At 37.2% G+C, this 7063-nt stretch overlaps 1 long non-coding RNA gene across 1 annotated transcript; it reads right to left on the reverse strand.

Moving 5' to 3' along the window:
- Positions 1 to 6020: 6020 nt before the first annotated feature.
- Positions 6021 to 7039, reverse strand: LOC125611531. The gene is made up of 2 exons (XR_007341710.1): positions 6729 to 7039; positions 6021 to 6451 (listed from the first exon to the last, which is right to left on the reverse strand). It is a non-coding gene; the product is annotated as an uncharacterized LOC125611531 (long non-coding RNA).
- Positions 7040 to 7063: the final 24 nt, after the last annotated feature.

Here is a 7063-nt window from a genome sequence, read left to right on the forward strand (position 1 = left end):
AAACCTGGACTATCCTCAGGATGAATTGGAATTGAAAAAAAAACAATCTTTAATATCTATAGCTAAAACATACCAGGTTTTTGGCAAAGCAGACAATCGGGGAATCCCTAATTGAGCAGGTCCCATAATAACCATCTCATTATTAATGGCTCTTAAATCTTGCAATAATCTCCATTTACCAGATTTCTTTTTAACTTGTGTATGTTGATACAGCAGGAGTGGAAGCCGTTTATTGCAGGACAGGAGCAGTATTTATACATTCCACACAGCTTATCTAATTAGCATAAACTAGATACATCAGTCAACCAATAAGAAATCTCCATACTTAATGGTTCGCTTTTGTTACTTCTCAAACCACTCCCTCTGGCATTTTGCCAGGCACCATCCAGACTTGTTTACGAACTCTAACATTCCCCTGGCAAAATGCCAGGTGTTATTTTGACTTGTTTACAGACTTGAACAGCACATTTGTTGAAAATCGACTCACTATAGATATAAAGGTTAATCCATTCTTAAATGTTGATTCTAATACTCCTGTTGTAATGTTCTGTAAATAAGATTCACATTACCAGTTAAAAGTTCTGGTAGGGGGCTGGGGTTGTGGCTCAGTGGTAGAGTGCTTGCCTAGCATGTGTTGGGCATTGGGTTTGATTCTCAGCACCACATAAAAAAAAATAAATAAAGATATTGTGTCCATTTACAACTAAAAATATTTTTTAAAAAAGTTCTGGTAAGAATTATTTTCTGTGACCTGTTTCACTAACAATATATTTAAAGATGTTAATGACTCTACTTATGAGAAATTTAAAAACATAGATGAATTGTTCATGTTTGCTTATACTTTCTGTCCAATTCTTAATTGATGTAATTAATAATTTAATATTCTTATTCTGCAGTTGAACTTCTAAGTATTCCTGAATACCAATCTTCTAGAAATATGCAGATTCTTGTAAAATTAAACATTAACAGAATATTTATCCCAATAACATACGTTCCTTTAACATTTTGACATACTTCAATGCATGGATTTCCCTCTACAATTGAGGCATAACTAGTATAGTTGTAACATATATAGTTTTGTTCTAGGGCATGTATCCTAAGGTTTTGGACCAACAAATTCAGCACATAATCACAAAGTGATTCTGGGATGGAAATAAAAAATAATTTTAACTCTGGTACTATCTATCTTGCTTTGTGTGTGAAGGATTCTGAGGCTATATTTAGGATGAGTGGGAAGGAGTACTGCCATTCATGGAAGTGGATGGAAATATGGGGTTATACCAAAATATTTAGGAATTTAATTTAGCTGTAATAGAATTTAAAAATCAATGGCTTAAACACATTAACAATTCTTTTTTAGTTATGGATTGGTTTAAATCTATGATGTCCTGGGGGAGGCAGACCCTTCTATCTTTCCTTTACACAGTCATTCTTAGCCTGTGTTTGTTCCTTTGCAGTCACATGATGGCTCCTCAAATTCCAGAATTGCATTTGAGTTACAGGTGCAAATATGTAAGGGTGAAGGGAAGAAGACACAGGTAACTAAACTGACCTTCAATTTTAAGCATTTCCAAAAGCTTCATTCAAGAACTTTCAATTAAGATTTGACAAGCTTGTCACATTCCTCAACTGCAAAGAATGCTGGTAGATGTAGGTTTTTTTGTTTTTTTTTAGCTAGGCACACTAATACCCCCAACAAATCCTGGTATCCTTTGTAAACAAGGAAATACCTTAAAGGAAGACAACTAGAAGTTTACTCCACTATTCCTGTTCTACAAACAGGTACACTTCAGCTTTACTGATTCAGCAAGAATAAACATTTTCTAACCCATAGAAACAACATTGCTCTCTTGCAAAATGTTGCTAGTATGATGAACTTTGTAAAAGATGAGCAGGGGGGAAGCAAATCTATTACTTCAGTTTTACTATTGAAACTGATCTTTCTAGTTATAAATTTTTAAATAAATTCTTTTTGACTTAAGTTTTTTTTTTTTTAATTACAACAGAATACCCCAGACTGGGTGATTTATAAAGTATTTATAAAATTATGGTTCTGAGTGCTGGTAAATCCAAGGGAACAGAACCAGCACCTGCTCATCATCTGGTGAGTGCTTTCTTGTTGTATAAATAACATGGAGTGCATTGTATAGAGTAAATGTAGTAGTTTGGGTCTCTCTTTCCTTTCCATTTTTCTTCCTACCTTCTTTTTTTCCTCTCCCTCCCTTCTGGCAATAGTGATTGAACACATGGGTGCTCTACCACTTAACTACATTCCCCAGACCTTTTCATTTTTTGAATCAGGGTGTGACTAAGTTGTCCAAGCTAGCCTGAACCATGTGATCTTCCTGCTTCAGGCTCCCAAATTGTTGGGATTATAGGTGTGTGCTACTGTGCCAAGCTATACTTTCTTATTTTACATCAGGAATATATTACCATAATTGTATTCAGTATAAAGCTCAGGAGCATAATATCACTGTGAAACAACTTGTATTCTTAAAAGCATGGATTCAAAGCCAGACAGACCAGGCTTAGGATCTCAGATCCAACTTACCAGAAGTTTAGTTTGGGCCAATCTCTCTCTGCCTTACTTCCCTCATTTGTAAACTCATAATAATTTTTACAGTATAGTGATCACATAATTTATGTCTAAACTGGGAAATTTATGTCATTGAAAGGAGCATTATTATTAAGCTTGAACAAGTGGCATAAACCAGGACCACTCCAGGCAAACCCAAAAGTATTGTTCTTTTGAGAAGATTAAATGAGAAAATATAGCAGTTAGCACAGAGTCTGAAACATGATAAGTGTTCAGTAAATATTAGCCAGTCTTAGTTTTAATTACTAAATTGAAAAGTTCCATTGTCAAAGCACGATCTTCTTTTAACATCTGACATGCTTTCTTATGAGAGAATAGAGGGCTCAAATGAGAGTTTAAAATTTTTTCAAGGTTGAGGAAAATCTTAATTGTAAGTCAAATGACCAACTCCTCTAAAGGGAACAATATTGGCAGACACTGCCAAAGTTCCTAGTTATAAGATTTTCTAATGATAGTGTGTGACTTATATGTTCTTAACATTATGGACTGTTTTTACTATTAAAAGCATTAAGGGAAGAATCATAATATTTTATGATTTAGTATAGCATTTGGTCTGAGGTCATTTAGTTTTAAAAAATTGTGAGGACTGCAAAAAAATTTTTGTGCATGAGTCATATTTACCAATATTTACTATATTAGAAATAAAATTGAGAAAATTAAAAAAGCATTCATTTATTTAAAATAACAATAGCCACATTATAATTTAACCCATTTCAATGAAAACAAAATATTTAGATACAAAGCTTATTGTTTTACTTTTCTGCAAATCTCTTTATTGCCTAGTTTAATGTAACTGAAACTAGATCCTCAGATCTGCCTTTTTATGCTATATGTTGCAATATGTGGTTTTGGTGGAAATACATGAATAAGAAATGTTGTTGCAAAAGGGAGGAATATTTTAATAGCTTTTCTAGATAATTATGTTTATTCTCTGATAATATAACAAAACAGCATGGTAGTTTCTTTCTTTCTTTCTTTTTTTTTTAAATAAGTGCCTTTATTTTTATTTATTTATTTTGAGAGAGAGAGAGAGAGAGAGAGAGAGAGAGAGAGAGATTTATTTATTTATTTATTTATTTTAGTTTTCAGTGGACACAACATCTTTGTTTGTATGTAGTGCTGAGGATCGAACTCCAGGCCTCAGGCATGCCAGGTGAGCACGCTATCCCTTGAGCCACATCCCCAGCCCCAGCATGGTAGTTTCTTACAGGTACCTTACAAGTGAAATATGAAATGTCAATGATCTTTTTGTACTTTGCTACATTAAACCCCATGTCCATCTTGCACTTTCAATGAATCTTTTTACTCATTTTGTAACATCATCCATTGTTCATTTGGAAAATACTGATTCACTGACTTATGCAGATATTCCAAATGTTTATGCATTTCAGAAACTAAATACGTTAGAATATTCTAGAAAAAATATGACATCACAAGCACACATTCCATTTACTATCAGAATGATGATGTCATCATGTCATAATGATGATGTCATCATGTCATAACGCCCCTGGAAAACTCTACTATATATTTGTGAGAGAATGACAGTTAAAAAAAGAGAAACTATTTCTCATTATTATGAAAATAGTTCTAATTATGCATATCCACTGAAAGGGTCTTACTACCAGAGTTTGCTTTTAAGAATAGCTGATATGGTATGATATGACCTATCAGATAAACAAAGAATGTAAAAAACTTACCATCTCACTTAAAAAGCAAAACAAAACAAAAACACATAACCACATACAAAAAACAAAAACAGCAAAATACAAGAATATATTCCCAGTGGCAATTTCAAATCTTTCCATGCAGGCAAAAATAGGCTTATAGAAACACCTAGCCTTTAATGTGAAGCCATTTCCATTTTCTGGAGTTTGAATACCATTAATTAGGAGTATTTAAAAGTACGCATTTGAGTAGTGAGCTCAAAATGCTCTATTCACAGAACCCCCTTCCCAAGATATATATATATATTTTGTGTGTGTGTGAGTGTGTATGGTGGATTGAACACCCCAAACATTATAGGTAAACACTGAGCTATAGCCATATTTATTTTATTTTGATATAGGATCTGGCTAAGTTGCCCAGGCTTGTCTCAAATTTGTGATTCTCCTGCCTCAGGCTCCCCAGTAGCTGGGATTACAGGCTGCTCCACCAAGATAAAATCTTTGAGGAAACATGTGGGTGACAGAACCACATTAAAAATATTTTAGAGGGCTGGGGTTGTGGTTCAGTGGCAGAGCACTTGCCTCACACATGTGAGGCACTGGGTTCAATCCTCAGCACTACATAAAAATAAATAAAAAAGCGCTGGGATTGTGGCTCAGCGGCAGAGCACCCACCTAGCATGTGCGACGCCTTGGGTTGATTCTCAGCACCACATAAAAATAAATAAATAAAATAAAGATATTGTGTCCAATTAAAAAATAAATATAAAAAAATAAATAAACAAAATAAAGATATTAAAAAATATTTTACTACTGGGAACTATACACTTATGGATCAAGTTTTTTTAAAGTATAAGATAGATAACACTCTCAAGTGAAACTGGTTATGGATTTGGGGAACTGCTAGATAAACTTCTGTGTTCTCTTTGTTTTATTATTCCAGGCTTTTAAAAATGGGAGGATGGGGCAGAGCGAACGCATATTTTGGAAAAAGCCACTTGATGAATAGTTTTTAGTAGGAGCATGACTATAGGATGTTTATTTTGCAATACATTCAAGGGAAAAATTGTCTTTCCATTTTTTTTCTGGTTGCACAGGTCCCACTGTATGGGCGTCATCCTGGGAAATACTCTGACTTGATTACCTATATTCCCTTTCCTTTATCCTTTAGCAAACAAACACCCTTTGTATTCTGTCAGTGAAGTCTTATTTTAGATTCCGTCCAATCTGTGATAAAGTGACATCAAGCTGATTAAAATTATTTGTACCATGAATGCTGGAGAGTTACCAAGTGTTTAAGAACCAAGAATTAAGGGGTGGGGATGCGGCTCAAATGGTAGCACGCTGGCCTGGCATACCAAGTGTTTAAGAACCAAGAATTAAGGGGTGGGGATGCGGCTCAAATGGTAGTGCGCTGGCCTGGCATGTGCGAGGCACTGGGTTCGATCCTCAGCACCCCACATAAAAATAAATAGATAGATATTGTGTCCACCTAAAACAAAAAACAAAATTATAAAAAAAAAAAAAGAAACAAGAATTAACTGATGATCTGAACATATAAGCTTGCAAAGGGATGACTCCGTATAGTTCTTGAACAGACTATTTAGTTTTCCGTACTAAAAGCCAATAAGCCATTTAAATTTTAATCTAATTATCCTGAGTACCCAGCCTATAATTGAAGGGCAATCCTACTAAAACAAGAAATGCGATGTGAGGTCACTACATGGTTATGTTTGGAAGCCCTATAGGTTTAAATATTAAGGTGAAAGTGGGTGAAGAACTAGGAGGATGGCCCTGATTTTTACAAGATATTTTATTTAAGGCCCTCCGAAAATTCTGGGATTTTTTTTCAGTAGTCTCTTTTGACATTCCATTTATCCCCTAGATGGACTTAGTTTTTTTCTTAAGTAAACTTTAATGTCACCGATCTTAGAGGCTGTGATTAGTAAGTGTATTTTTAGGTTAAGATAGATCCTGAAATTTGGGAGTACGTAAGAGTAGTTAACCTAAGGTCATCTCTGTCCTCTTTTGCGGGTTGCAGTTGTTCTCATCCCAGGCTTGGCTGAAGGCTGAAAACGGGGTGATTTAGTAGGTCATCCTCCTACTAAAAACACATTATTCCTCCCAGAGTCCAGGAGATGCTTGTTCGCTCCATGACCTTTCACTTAACAGGCACGCAGTGTGGCGTCTGCGGAGAATCAGGGCCGAAGCCGGCAATTCGCCCAGGACTCAAAGCAACAGGCATGATGGGCGTGCCACCACTGGGAGAGCCTCAAGCGACAGCAGTGGGAGGAGCACGACTCCTCTCCTTTCTTTAACCCTTCTTCACAAAGTCCCACCCTTACCGGAAGCAAAGGTTTCTGCTTTACGCCACTTCCGGTGCGGAAAGGCGGACCCTGGCGGGAGCGAGTACGCCAGTGCGCGGCAACTTTGTTCCCGCCTCCCCTGCCCTCGCCGCCACTCACCTTCAGCTTTGTCGGAGCGTAACGTGCGTGCGCGCTCCCGGAATTGCGTCTGGGCTGAGGGGAAATGCCGAGAGAGCAAGGCGAGAAGGAGGGGTTGTGGAGGTTAGGGCCCCACCACTAAGTCCCGTAGCCCTCCTCCTGACGAGGAGCGCAGAGGGAAGGGGAGGAGCGAATCGGGGTCGGCAGCTGCACACTCAGAGCTTCCTCGTGGAGTGGGGGGGAGCGAAGGAAAGGGACAGCTCCGCTGCTTCTGTTGGTGGTGGCGAAGGAAGAAGAAAGTCAAGGCCCGTACCCACAGCCACAGACTCAGAAACGCCCCCCACCCCCATCTCCCC

This window comes from Marmota marmota, unplaced genomic scaffold (genome assembly GCF_001458135.2).
Source record: "Marmota marmota marmota unplaced genomic scaffold, marMar, whole genome shotgun sequence".
Taxonomy (NCBI): Eukaryota; Metazoa; Chordata; class Mammalia; order Rodentia; family Sciuridae; genus Marmota; species Marmota marmota.